Raw genomic sequence first — 15580 nt, 5'->3', positions numbered from 1 at the left:
TTGTTTGAATTTAGAAGTCAACGCCGTCTTCTATCAGCTTCCACAGGCGTCTGCTTTTCTCAAAATGTTGTCGAAGTCATACGGATAGCTTCGCCAAGTCATGGCCTTGGGAATGAGTCTGTGTCGATGTCGTTTTCGTCACATGGTGAGAGTAAATTGCATCGCAGCTCAAAGAAACTATTTGGTCACAAAACATATTGGGACCCATGCCGCTCGTCAGCCTTGGCATTTACTACACTTTCGACATGTCCTCTCTGACTCCAGTCCATAATCGATACGAGGAAGAACTCGTTTGTTGTGAACCAGACGTACTGACATCGACCTGAGTGAGTTGTCATTTTTCATGCTTTCGCGCGGAATATTTCTTCGAGTTCACAGTGAGTTTTTGCAGGCGGCGCTCGAGCGCTCATACGGTAAGACGGCAAACTCCCCGGCCCGGGCGTTCACCAGGATTGCTAATCTTTTTGAAACTGACTGTAGGTTCAAGAACGCTTGTCATGACTCGCTTGAGTACTTTGAGTGGGTAACCGTTAGAACACAGAATATCCTCTAGCTTAGCAATTTCAGCTGATAATAGTGATGGTGAGCAGATGGTTTTAGCTCTAAAAGTTAATGATCTGATCAAATTGATTTTGTTTCTAGTGTCACAAAACGAGTCCCAGCGGGTGTAAAGACCTGTGAACGTCAGCTTTCTATATACTGTGGTGAGCAATTCTGTGGAAGAATGCTTAATCAATACATCACGAAACGGTAATTCTCCATTATTCTCCTCCTCCATTGTAAACTGGAGAGCTGGGTGAAGATTATTTAAACGCTCAGAGAATTCCAATGCCAGTTTCCGGTTGTGAAATGCTGCGAATGTGTCATCCACATAACGCCTATAGAATTGGGGCCAATGACTGTCTGGAATTGTGTTCTCAAAATATCCAACAAAGATATTGGCTATATATATATATATATATAGAGAGAGAGAGAGCGAGAGAGAGATAGTTCGTTTCAAGGGGTCACCAATTGATGCGTCTAGTACATCTCAATTCTAAAATGCACCGGGAATCCACAGGAGAACTACTCGTACTACACTGTTATTATTCATTGCAAAAGAACACCGAAAGGCCAAACCGCATGGTGAAGACTAATGGTGAATGACTACTGAAGGATTCGAAGGGTCTATCGCCATTTAATAGAAAACGCCGTCTCGAACAATTGCCGAAGAGCTACGACACTCCCTTGCAACGATATCGTCCGCCGAAAGTAAAATCACGGCAATTGCAATTTTTCTGCGTTCGGGAACATTTCAAAGTCAGATTTTTCTTTTTTACATGACATGTTCTGTACACAAAAATTCAAAGTCCAGCGATTGGGGAGAGTGAAATGGCAAGACAATTTGGATTCTGCCCGCAGATCTGGCGCTGGGGCAAGTTTGGCAAGTGGGGGCGCTCGAATTGTGGCTTTATAGATGTCGAATGTGGGCTCTGTGCATTCGTCGCTGACGGACCTTTCCAAGAAGCGCAAGATCATGGAAACAGCCAATGGTGAAGTTGTGATAATCTGAAGGTAAAATATGTCGTGAAATTGCAATTTGGGCCTGCGCAGCGATTTTGATAATGCTTAAATGATCACCGGTGCACCGCAGGCAGTCATCTTGGGTATATGTTATTTCCGGTACATTCCTCGTTTCCCAAACAATATGAGCCGCCTGCCAAATTCAATATAAAAAAAAGACAAAAGTTGGGACTGAAGACGTGGCCAGGGCATGTGTGGAAAGAACGTACCTGTTTGATAAGAGGAAGTGACTACTGGATTTTGTGGATGGGCGGTGTTGCATGCGAAAGTACTGATCGCGAAACTGTTTTTCATCGCCTCCAAACTACCGCTTGAATAATAATAATAATAATAATAATAATAATAATAATAAAAGGGTTCATTTCACTCACCTTTTGTAGTAGCTCACACCGTCGGAAAACTCTCACATCTTTTCTTCTAATTTCTTTCGTCTTCTCTCCCACTTTATTTATTTTTTTCACACCTCACCTTGTATACTTCCCACTATCCGATAACCTATAAGTAGTTTGTTTCTCCGTATAGCCTCTATTGTGAGACGATTTTCCCTGATGATAGTCTCAAGAAAATCGATTAGGAACAACCATTTTAGATACATGTATTCTCATTCATCATTTTGTAATGTCCGCTTCACTTATACTATTAATCGCATTAATAAAGTTGTTGTCTCCTCGTCGCCTTTTAATAATAAAAGGGTTTGCTCCCCACACCGGAGCTCGCGCTATTCCGCCGACTTTACTTGACACTTGACTGACTCACGACTGCCATCCAGAGCACACGAGAAGTCCATCGAACCTTCGACTCGGCAAACCTGCAAGAAAGCACCACTCCCTGCTCAATACACAGTGTTTCGGGGAATTCACCCCTCATCAGTTGAGCTTGAGTAGGCTGAGGAAGATTGTGCCTGAAGAGCACCACTTATATAGTGCTCTCCAGGCACGACCATCACCAGGGATACAAACTTACAGAGACGCTCCGTTTTCAGCGCGACAAACACATCGTGAGCACCAGATAGCAGCGTGAGTCAGTGTCGCTCCTGGACGGTGAGACAGACGTTGAGGACCCTCGGTCATTCGCAACGCTGTCACTTACAAATCATCGCCGAGGTCGCAACCACTACTTCGTACTGTTGTGCCCAGCGCGGGCTTGCGACTAGTTGGTTTGGAGGTGACAGCGTTGCGAATGACCGAGGGTCCTCGACGTCTGTCTCACCGTCCAGGAGCGACACTGACTCACGCTGCTATCTGGTGCTCACGAGGTGTTTGTCGCGCTGAAAACGGAGCGTCTCTGTAAGTTTGTATCCTTGGTGATGGTCGTGCCTGGAGAGCACTATATAAGTGGTGCTCTTCAGGCACAATCTTCCTCAGCCTACTCAAGCTCAACTGATGAGGGGTGAATTCCCCGAAACACTGTGTATTGAGCAGGGAGTGGTGCTTTCTTGCAGGTTTGCCGAGTCGAAGGTTCGATGGACTTCTCGTGTGCTCTGGATGGCAGTCGTGAGTCAGTCAAGTGTCAAGTAAAGTCGGCGGAATAGCGCGAGCTCCGGTGTGGGGCGCAAACCCTTTTCTTACAAATCATCGCCGAGGTCGCAACCACTACTTCGTAATAATAATAATAATAATAATTTGGAAAGGATTGGGAGAACTTCATATTCAAAGGATCAGTCGGGGAAGTGAACTGCCTGAAAAGAGAAAAAAACGCCAGACCCACCAGGACTCGAACCTGGGACCCTGCTTGTCATGAGCAATGCTCTAACCACTGAGCTATGGTCCCAGGTTCGAGTCCTGGCGGGTCTGGCGTTTTTTTCTCTTTTCAGGCAGTTCACTTCCCCGACTGGTCCTTTGAATAATGATAATAATAATAATAATTTGAAACTCGGGTATTGAGCCAATAATAAAAGTAGAAGGGAAAAGGACATATGGAAACGAGTTAAGAGTAACTCTCCACCACTGTAACTAGATACTATAATTATACAGTCAGAAAGTGCAACAACGAGGCACAAAACTGACAGAGTACTGAGACATTCGACGTCCTGACACCTAGCTTCAACACATCTCCGTAGCGCTAACCGACAGCCTTCCAACTTGGAAGGTTCAAGGTTATGGAAAGACCAAAGAGGGGAAGGCAAGCGCAACGAAAACGAGCACAAGCTACAGTCCTAACGGAACAAAGAATGTCGATTGTCACTGTACGATGACGAGACCAGTAGGCGATTTGACAAAGCGGTCTAACTACAATTTGAAGCAGCAAAGCAGCACACCACCCAACTTCCCCTCTTTGGTCTTTCCATAACCTTGAATCTTCCCAGTTGGAAGGCTGTCAGTTAGTGCTACGGAGATGTGTTGAAGCTAGGTGTCAGGACGTCGAATGTCTCAGTACTCTGTCAGTTTTGTGCCTAGCTGTTGCACTTTCTAACTGTATAGTTACAGTGGTGGAGAGTTACTCTTAACTCGTTTCCATATGTCCTTTTCCTTTCTACTACTACTACTACTACTACTACTACTACTACTACTACTACTACTACTACTACTACTACTACTACTACTACTACTACTACTACTACTACTACTACTACTACTACTACTACTACTACTACTACTACTACTACTACTACTACTACTACTACTACTACTACTACTAATAATAATAATAATAATACGAAGTAGTGGTTACGTCTTCGGCGATGATTTGTAAGAAAGGTTTGCTCCCCACACCGGAGCTCGCGCTATTAGTTGGTTTGGAGGTGACAGCGTTGCGAATGACCGAGGGTCCTCGACGTCTGTCTCACCGTCCAGGAGCGACACTGACTCACGCTGCTATCTGGTGTTCACGAGGTGTTTATCGCGCTGGAAGCGGAGCGTCTCTGTAAGTTTGTATCCCTGGTGATGTTTGTGCCTGGAGAGCACTATATAAGTGGTGCTCTTCAGGCACAATCTTCCTCAGCCTACTCAAGCTCAACTGATGAGGGGTGAATTCCCCGAAACACTGTGTATTGAGCAGGGAGTGGTGCTTTCTTGCAGGTTTGCCGAGTCGAAGGTTCGATGGACTTCTCGTGTGCTCTGGATGGCAGTCGTGAGTCAGTCAAGTGTCAAGTAAAGTCGGCGGAATAGCACGAGCTCCGGTGTGGGGAGCAAACCTTTCTTACAAATAATAATAATACTTGTTTAACCCCTTGAGCGCGGGGCTGTTTGTCAGTGCACCACGTAAGAAAATGGTCTTTTTTGAAAATTTTCAAACCTTGGCTATGTCGAGTCGTGAAATCTTTGGGAGCCACAACCACAGGCAGTGGTAGGTAGGACCCAGACCAGCACTCGACAACAAGAACAAAAGCGAAAATCGGCCAAGGCACGCCAGGCCGAGCGGCATACTCAGGTCGATTTTTGAGAAAATGCACCAATTGCGTGGTATGCGCGCGTAAAAAAGAGAAAAAAAAAGAGCTGTGCTGATCGCTGTACATCGACAGCTAGGAACTGAACCCGGGACCTCTCGTACACAAGGCATAGACACTACCAATCGGCTAACGGACCCGAAGACTGAAGATGTGGGCCATTAGTTTGTATATAAGCGCATGCCGTACTAGTACGTCATCCGTGGGGCAATGTGTGGGTGTTATGACGTACTACTACGTCATCCGCGCTCAAGGGGTTAATACTCGTTATTTGTTTGACATGTATTACTGTGTAATTTATAACAAAAATATTATTGAGGCGGATGAATGTGTTGATCGTAAAAAGGTCAGCTGTGTATCTACACTTGTTATCTCGTCTTGACTGTCTTGGTGTGTATGATGACTCTCATTTTTCTGCACTGTGTCGTACGCGTTATGTCCAACGGTTGAAAGTCCTTGAAGCAGTTTGTATACGTATTCATAAGCCTGTTTTGTGTAAGCAGAAAGAGCACATTGTGGCACTGAAGTTGTATTCGTAGGTTGACACTTCGTTCAGTGCCTTCTTGCCTTTGGTTACGTAATCTTGTTACCTTTTTGCGTTTCCTCTAGTGGTTTTAATGCACAGTTTCTTTGGTTGTATCATTTAGTTATTTTTTCCCACTGATGATAGGAACGAGAAAATCGATTCTGGGTTTTCAATAATATTTTTGATAAAGTACGCAGTAATACATGTCAAACAAGTAAAGTAGTTGCGTGATGTCTGCGGCCTTCATCCTATACATAGCTATATTAATAACGAGAGAGCTTGGAAGCTCAGGGCCCTACGATATGCTTTTATGTTTTTTTGCCTAGCTCATCGTACATGTTATAAGAACTGATGGAATTGTCTTTTTCCGTTGATTGGCCACATCACTGTATTGCAAAAACGTTTCAATCGGTTTGTATATTATGAGTTAGGCAAAAGTATTTGCAGAATTTATTGCGGATTGTTGTTTCTCTAATAATCATCTACTTTTGTTTTGCTCCTTCTTTAATTTTTATCTCCTTATATTGTAAATCAACAAATTTTGGCCGATGAGAAATAGAAACCTCTCGATTAGAGAGGTTAAGATGCACGTTATTTCTGACGTGACGCGCAGTTTCACGTCAAATTTGAAATCGATCGGTATTTTTGCTCTCACATGCATCCAATGCTCAATCATGCATCATTTGCCTATATGACAAACGTTGGCCTGCGATTTACTTTGGCCGGTTGGTACCAAGCGGCGAAATCAGCGAAATTAAATCGCCAGCGAACATTAGTTGATTTTAATACAGGAATCGGATTTTCTGGCCTTTTTGTAGTAATACATGTACATTGACCTGTTGAGCCAATGACGACGCCGAATGCATGGTTGCCTGTGGAGCACATTACATAACTTTACAGTCTCCTAAAATACGTATCCTGTCCGACGGCAAAAGAGGCTGCAGATTTAGTTTTTCTGCGCGTCGACGGGATGTCTGCGACGCGAAAGTTCAGCTCGCGTTATTTGGCTCGCACGTCGAAAAAATCAACGCGAGTGACCTGCTGCTCACGTCGAAATTTGGACATTACATAACTTTACAGTCTCCTATATAAATACGTATCCTGTTCGACGGCAAAAGAGGCTGCAGATTTAGTTTTTTTTTTCGTCGACGGGATGTCTGTCCTGACGTTTACTGGGACCGGCGCTGACTCTGCCGATCACGGGCGTTCTGGACTCGACGGGATGTCTGTCCTGACGTTTCCTGGGACCGGCTTAGACTCTGCCGATCACGGGCGTTCTGGACTCAACGGGATGTCTGTTCTGACGTTGCCTGGTACTGCCGGACTCTACCGATCACGGGCGTTCTGGAGTCGACGGGATCTCTCTTTCGACGTTTCCTGTGACCGGCACTGAATCGCTCGTTCACGCTTATTTTGGAGACGACGGGATCTCTCTTCCAAAGTATGTTTATGCTGACGCATCCTATCACCTAATCGGCGTCTATTCTAATTTAATTTCCTCCTCGTCTCCTTATTTCTTTCCAAATCCCACTCTACATCAGGGAGTCGTATGCATAATACGACGAATATTGGTATGGTACGGGACAGATACAGGAGCCCGCAAATATTGTGGACAGCTGTTATGTACAATCCTGTAGAGCCTTTGTAGTCACAGATACGGGACAGATACGGGATAGCGCCAGGCGTGACACAAACAAACAAACAAACAAACACACACACAAATACCAAATTAAAGCTGTGTGGACCCTGGCTAGCGCCAGACGTTACTGAAGTAACGTCTTCTGCATAGCTACGGGAATAATAATGTAAGGAAAACAAATTGGAGGCGTATCCAATTTCACCTTTTCTTTCGAAATATTAATGTACACGTACATATTCTGTTTGGTGTCTGTGCCTGTGCTGTGTTTATTTGGCAATGATTATGCTCCTGAAACGTAACCTGGAAGCTTCCCTGGTAGTACATTCAGATGTGTTAGCATGAAAGTACAAATTTTAAAAGAGGCTACAAAGAGTCAACATGTCGATGAGCCGTACTTCGCTTCAAAAAATGGAATTGCAGATGGATTTTTGTTCGTCTGACTGTTGAAGGCTAGAGAACTTCTCATTGCTCAAGCTTTCCAAAAGCCCAAGGTTGTGAACTCTACCCAAGGGAAACTAAAGTTATCGTCCAAAACAATATTGTGCAAATGCAGAATAGAAAAATTACTCACCTCGAGCGGCTGAGACAAAAAGCGACGTCCATTATTTTCCCATGCAGGCGAGTTGAAGAGACATATGCACACACAGACACCAACACAGCCACGCACCCACAAACAGGAACAGAATTTAGCAACGGATTGGAGGTATGCATCGAAGATGGCCGTCACCTTTTTGCCAGGCAAGTTGCCCCATACTTGGCGGGTACAACCCATTCTACTTGAAGTAGTTCATTTATTCCGAGGATGATCTAAGAAAGCTCTCTCTCATTATGCAGAGCTAGTATCACAGTGTGTATGAATGTATTGGACTTGCCCAGCAAAACGTCATGGTGGAAAATTGATGCATACTGGTACGTTCCTTAAATCCATGTGCACATGTACAGGAAGGGGGAGGGGGGGGGGGTGCATTTCCACACAAATCAAAGAAAACCGATAAACTAGCAATTTTCCTTGTTTGACAGTGCGTTTCTAAAAACTGCTTGGCTAGCATCTATACCAAATCAAATCTGTGATCAGTTTGTGCATACAATTTCTAAAATTGATTTTTTTGTTATCCCTTCGCTAAGAAATCTATTAGAAAAGTTGGGGGAACTGCTTGAGCACGATCCGGAAAACATTTCTCAAAAATCTCTAAACCAAATTTGACCTACAAGTTATTCAGAGTCTAGAGGGTCTGGACTTTATTATAATCATGTACATGACGATTGTGATTGTGAGAGCGCATGGAGGAGAGGAGAGGAAGAGTTCTTTACATGACGATCGTCAGGCGAAATTACTGGTCAGTCGGCGTCACGCATTTTTCACAAAAATTTGCGTTTCACCTGCTGGGAGAGTATGGGTGTACTCGAGTCTCATCCTGAGCACGTTTTTTCTTCTTTTTTCAGCTCCAGTATAGCTGTATTTTTCATTGCAAAGCCGTCCTCGATTGTTGTGTTCGTTGTTCAAACGAAGTGGACATTCAATCATGAAGGCAGATTACATAGGAGCCTGATTGGAGTTTCTCGTGGCATAGGACGGCCACACAGAGACACTTTGGGATTTTCTGAATATAAAATACCGTACGCACGATGCTGAGATCAATTTGTGCGATATCAAATTGTTTGTGATCTACCACATCGAGCAGAACGGGATCCAAACACAAGCTTACCGACGGTTAGGCTGCCGACCTGACTGGACAAATGATCCCTGGCTTCACCAGACGCCAGACGTCGGACACCATGTCCTTTGCCGCTACGTCCATCTCCAAAAAGAACTCCATCTTCGTCGTGAAAAGGCTTGAAATACTCAATACTCAACCGAGATTCGCGGTCTCACCCGTTCCCAGATCGAATCATTTTTTGTTGTAGCACTCTCTGCCTATCGTGCTATCCCGTGACCTGCAGAGAGTGGGGCGGAGGGGACTCAAGACGTTGTCTGATCTCCTCTCCCTCCGGGAGATTGCACAGGGCAGAGGGGAGTGGAAGGACCTTTGCAAGGACGTCTGCAAGTCCAATAGTGGCGTCTACGACTAAAACCAAATAATATTGCTCCGAAATATCACAGTACTGCTTTTCATAACTGCTGCAGTAATAATAATTAACATCTTTTTTAAATACCAACAAAATTCCTCTCTTAACGTAGTGCGTGGATCTGCATCCACCTGCCACCATTTTACTGGATTATTCTCAAAACGGAGTCGACAATGCCCTTTATCCTGTGTCTGCGTCCTCTGTTCAATCTGAGCAATGCTGTCATGTGCCCCTTAGCAGGTACGTCTTGTATTGTATTTCTATTTCTGTTGTCGTTGCTCTTTTTATTTTTATTTTTTCATTTCCCAATTCCCAAGTCCATTCAGCACGTGCGAATTTGTGGGCGGTTTACCACCGCTGACATTGACGCGTAAGTGCATAATAATAATAATAATAAGTTGCAGGGCAGATCCCCGCCACTACTTTAACAGAAGATGGCTCCAAAGCATGCCTGGAACAAGCCATATCGAGGTTGCAAGCCACCCCTCTCAGCACTTTTTTTGAAGAAATTCAAAATTTCAATGGTGGAAGATATACTATGAAGAGAATTTCAAAAAGTATATTTCGCGGAGCGATCGCTCAACCTACGTCATTCAAACTTTGCAGGATGGTTCAGACGTACATGCTAGGCATGGAACCACAGGCGATGATGCCATAGTTGACACACAGAGTAACACACACAGCAGATTCGTGTGCACAGATACTAAATTAGTGGACGTCGTCATCTTCTTCTCGCTGATCTCGAATGTACTATGACGTGCTATTTCGCCTGACGGTTCACCAGAAACACTCCACTATTGCAAGTAGTTCCTGTCATCCTTTGGAACAAAGCGAGACTTGACAGGAGTACAGAGACGTGCTGCATACCGTACGTGTCAAGTCAATACATAATGACGTCCGAAGTACAGAGTAGTATGTACATCCTTGCCCTGAATGCTATCGTCCGGGACATTTGCATTGCAACAAGCTGATCACAGCCATAAACGGTCCATGCTTGCCTGCACAGCTGTAGAACTGTAACAGTACAGTCGTCCCTCTTTAATGCATCACTTTACAAACCAGCACCCTCACCTTCTAACCACCACAATTTTCAGTAGCCAAAAATTAGGGGCGAAACAAGTATATCGAATACTCGAGCGCTCGCTCGCAAATTTGAAACGAGCCAGTACTCGTTTACTTTGAAGTATCCTATATACAGTGTATTGTATACTAGTAACAATCTGGAGGATAAAAAACATCATTATCAGCTCGAAATTACGTCTACTCAATGCTATTGTTTTATCCATATTCCTTTATGCTTGCCAGTCAGGACAGGACAGGACAGGCGTGTGTGGGGGGAGGGGGGATGTGCGTGTGTGTGTGTGTGCATGCGTGCGCGTGCGTGCGCAAGGTATGTGTTCTTTGAACAATAGAGGATATGCAATTGCATCATCAATATGTGGTGAAGTCACGGACTCGTTGCACAACACTGCACCCCCACCCCCCTTCCCCTGGCACTAGCTACTCACCTTGCATATTTTGCACCCAGTAGAGAATTCACTTAGCCCCCATTAAAAAATCCGCCATTAAATCATCTGCATTCAACCGCTATAGGTGGGACACCACCCCCGGTAAGCGGACACAAAACGGGGCGCTCTCGCGGCACTTTAAGGCGCGGGTCGAACTAAACTCTGCTGCACTCTCTCTCTCTGCTCTCCTGTTGCAGGATATACTGGATGCGCATCTAGTTGTGGCCAGAATGAACACTGCTCCCAGAACGGGTCATGTGAATGTACTTTGCCCTACTATAGAGCTGGCGGCGGGTTGTGCCAACGTAAGGTTTAGTGCTTCCCTGCCTCGATGACATTTTGCCAAAGCATATTTTAATTTAATATCGTATCATGGCTTGTGTTATCATACTGGTGTTGTTACATGTTCTTGTTCTTTCAGACCTACAGTAAAACCTGTAACTAAAGACCATCCTGGCTAGCGACCAGCCTGCTACTACAGGCCACTTCGCCAGGCACGGACAGCGTCACATTCATAATTATACAGCATTATGGTTGCGTGGTGCAAACTAAGGACCACCTGCGAATATTCGAATGCTCGGTATATTCGTTTCACCCCTACCGAAAGTTAGTTCGTGCCCGAAAGTCAGTACCCGCCCGAAAGTTAGTACGGGTGGGGTCACTAAATTCGAAAGTAAATACGAACCTATTTACGGATTTTTACGGTACCAGCTGAAGCATCATTTCATGAAGAATTTTGTCCGTGGCCACTTTCTCTAGAATCTCTTCATGCCATCTCAATGTAACGTTCGTGAAATGATGCTTCAGCCAGTTCTGTTTATTCCCGTACCTAAACAGAAGACGATACTTCAGTAACGTCTGGCGCTAGCCAGGGTCCACACAGCTTTAATTCCCGTAGCTATGCAGAATACGTTACTTCAGGGTCCACACAGCTTTAATTTGGTATTTGTGTGTTTGTTTGTTTGTTTGCGTCACGCCTGGCGTTATCCCGTATCTGTCCCGTACCGTACAATCAAACACAGCTGGCCACATACAGCTGGCCGCAATATTCAAATAGGGCTTTCAAACGCAAGATCATAACGTGAAGCAACTTGGAAGAATGGGTATGAATGCGAAGTGTATGGGGGAATGCATGTAGGGCGATAGTGCGGGTTCAAATCCCAGGATATGCCTGAAAAAAAAGAGAATTTAAAATTTATAACATCCCTATGCTTTTTTTGCCGTCATCAAGACGGTTGTTGTGAACCCTCTAAGATTCTCTAAATTGTCAGGATCGTACGACCACACGGCACGAGGACAACTCTTTTCCTTTACACAGTATATTTCACTTCATCGAATAATTAACAATGAACACTAATAACACCAGCTATTTATAGCATGCAAAAACAGCGTACATGCAAAACATAGTTAACATACGCATATAAAACTGGACATACAAGCGTATACAGCAAAAACGCACACAGCGCATATAGTGTGTGCCATGCAGCAACATCAGCGATACGGCAGAGTCGAAATACAACATTGCAACGAATACAATGCCATAAGCGCGAAGGCCTTTACCAATTGAGAACTGGTGGTTTGCAACATTCTCCCCACCAAAGGGCTTCTCACCGCCGTACAACAATGCACACAAGTCAAAAACGATCCGGGGCTCTGACTGTGCGCCCAGAACGCGTCATCTCCTGCTGCCGTGGTGGTGGTAACGGTGCTGACGGTTCATACGCTGGCTGCTGAGGGACGATAGCAGGTTGAGCGGTATTGGCAAGCCCAGGAGCCACGTCCTGTGATGATATTTCTAATGGCACTAACCTTTGGATCGGCCTCAACAGGGTACTGGTACTCAACTTAACCTTGGCAACACGACGCTTACCATCTCGACCAGGGAATAACTCGATGATCCGTCCCAAATGCCAGAACTGTTTGCGCTTGGTATCATCGAGAACAAAGACAACACAAAGACCCACAGCTAAAGGGCGCGACATGGTCTGTTGGTGCTTGTTCAGCTGACTTAGGTACTCCACCTCCCAACGATTCTTGACATGCTCCAGTGTCCGACTGAGGTAACGCAATCTCGATGACATCTGCGCAGCGTCCAGGGTACCTGCTGGCTTCTCTGACGACATCCAGAATTTACCCATCATCATTGCAGGGGTTACCGGTGGCTCATCCAGGCTATCAGAGAAATAATTTAGCGGACGACTATTCACCACTGCTTCAACCTCATACAAGAGGGTCTCCAGCTCCTGGACCTTCAGAAACGCTGTTCCCATTACCTTTTTCAAGGCACTCTTCACTGTACCAACCATTCGCTCATAGAAGCCTCCATGCCATGGTGCAGCTGGAGGATTGAACATCCATGGCACATTCAGTTTGTCAGATGCCGCCTTGAACGTTGTAGCGTTGTCCGACCTGATCCGAGACGGCAAACTACGTCTCGCGACAAACTTCCGAAATGCTATCAAGAATGACTCAGTACTTAAACTATCGACCACCTCCAAGTGAACTGCTCTGGTGGTGGCACACACAAACAATGCTATCCATACCTTCGGAGATGACTCACCACGGCGCACGTACAACGGACCAGAATAGTCGATGCCGGTAGTTGCGAACGGCCTCTCGTGAACAACTCGGTCTTCTGGCAGTGGCGGGCAGACTTCTGAGGCAGCCTTAGCCTTGTAGCGGCGGCATGTAACACATCGCTGAGTAATGTTGCGTAGCGCTCGTCGACCACCGATAATCTAGAATTTCTGACGGATGAACGACAAGACTCCTTCTACACCTTGGTGCATCCTTTCAACATGCATTTTCTCCAGCAGCAACTCGGTCAGATGATGTTTGCCTAACAGGACTGGGTGCTTGGCTCCATACGCCAACTCGCTGTGCTGAAGTCGTCCCCCGGCTCTGAGCACTCCATGCTCACCCAGAAACGGTGCAAGCTGATACACCTTCGACCAAGGCTTCACTGGTTGACCTTGCTTGATCAGCTCAAGATCCTCAGCGAAACATGCGGCTTGAACGATACGGTACAATACGTTGTCTGCTGCAAAATAGAGTTCAGCACGACGCTCAGTGTGCTCCCACTGCAACATCCGAGTCACCATGCCCTGTGCCCTCGACCGTTTACTGAATCGGAGCCACCATTCCTTATCAGATTCTCGACTACAGGTGGTGGCTTACACTCGTACTTCTACACTGGACTCATCTGTAGCTGCGGTTGAGGATGCGGTGGGCCAGTCATTGGGCTCCGTGATCCAGGTTGGTCCGCCCCTCCAGAACGGACTACGGATCTGCTGTGCACTACTCCCACACGACGGTAAATCTGCTGGGTTGTGAAGGCCCGGGCAATGGTTCCACACAATGCCGACCTTCTTCGATATCTCTTGGACTTGACTGCGGTTAGCCACAAATGTTTTCCATTTGTACGATGGATTACTGATCCAATGAACGGTAGTGAGACTGTCAGTCCAGCCATAGACTTGCGTGACGGTCACACGCATCTCCTTCACCACAAACTCAGCGTAGCGAGCCGCTAGACATACTGCTTGTAACTCAAGGCGGGCCAATGTGGGTGGAGACACGGGTGCCACTTTGGCCTTGGCAAATACCAAGTGCGACTGTCCATTGACGACTGCATACAAACAACATCCAAACGCTTTCTCACTGGCATCGGCGAAGGCATGAAGCGCAATCCGCGTGTCAAGATTGCAGCAAATCCAACGTGGTATGTCAATGCTCACCACTTCGGCCAACTCTCCCCACCATTGCGCACATGCGGCTGCGATGCCATCAGGCAACTTATCATCCCAATCGCCTCCGACTTTCCAGGCTTGCTGTAGCAGTATCTTTCCCGGCACAACTGCCGGTGCTGCTAGACCTAGCGGATCAAACACTGACGCAACACACTTGAGGAGGGATCGCTGGGTCCAAACAGACGGCCTATCGGACTCGCCTAGCGCTGCTATGCTGAGCAAGTCATCACTGGTTTTCCATTTCAGACCGAGGACTTTATCTCCTGCCTCTGGATCGCACGGGATTTCGTTGCCTTGCTACTTGCGTAACTCCATGCCAGCATCCGTAAGCACACGCACGCTGAACTCTTGCATCTCCTTGGCTTCCGAGGCATTTGAGACACTAGAGACCAAATCGTCAACGTAGAAACTCGTGAGCAAGAGATCAATACGATCTCGCTCTTTGGGTGCAGACAACGCCCGTAGCTCCTTCAAGTGATGCTGAATCAGGGAGTAGTACAATACCGGGAGATGACACGGGCACACATCCAGACGGGCGAGCTTTGCCTCAGGTCACTTTTCTGTGGAGCGCTGTGTCCCCTGAAACGTCACGAAATGTCGTACTTTGCGTACCTTTATCGTTGCATTTCGTAGCATTTTCAAAATTTTTCATAGAACCACTTCAAGAGAGTGCCAGAATGCTGTCAGGAAGTTTTCGAGCAGTACTTTTTGAAGTTTGTTTTGACGATGAAGGGAAGGAATCCATCAGTCTTTGCTGAGTGATGAGGATGAATCCTACGAAGGATATCAAGTAGCAGCTGGCCTTCGCACGGGTACCTTCAGTGTGTCCAGTATTTACGTGGGCGGCTTGTAAGAGTGAATTTTTCTTCCTAATTTAATTTGTATTACTTTTAGTTATTCACGTCGTTTCTAGGGGAATAGATAATGTTGACGCAAGTTTTAGTCACAATGAACGACATGTTTCAGGTATGGCTGACCCGTATGGCTGACCCGTCTCAAGATAGTAAGACTATTCCGAATCCAGATGCTATAGTCGTCTGAGTGAAACACAAAATAAAATAAATTTTATACTGCTGAGACAACTAGCTATTCGCAAATGTCACTATGACGCATGTCTGTGTCAAGCAAGGAGTAGCACAATGA

Source organism: Sycon ciliatum, chromosome 11 (assembly GCF_964019385.1).
Source record: "Sycon ciliatum chromosome 11, ocSycCili1.1, whole genome shotgun sequence".
In the NCBI taxonomy this organism is placed as follows: Eukaryota; Metazoa; Porifera; class Calcarea; order Leucosolenida; family Sycettidae; genus Sycon; species Sycon ciliatum.
This window is presented reverse-complemented; position numbering follows the sequence as displayed.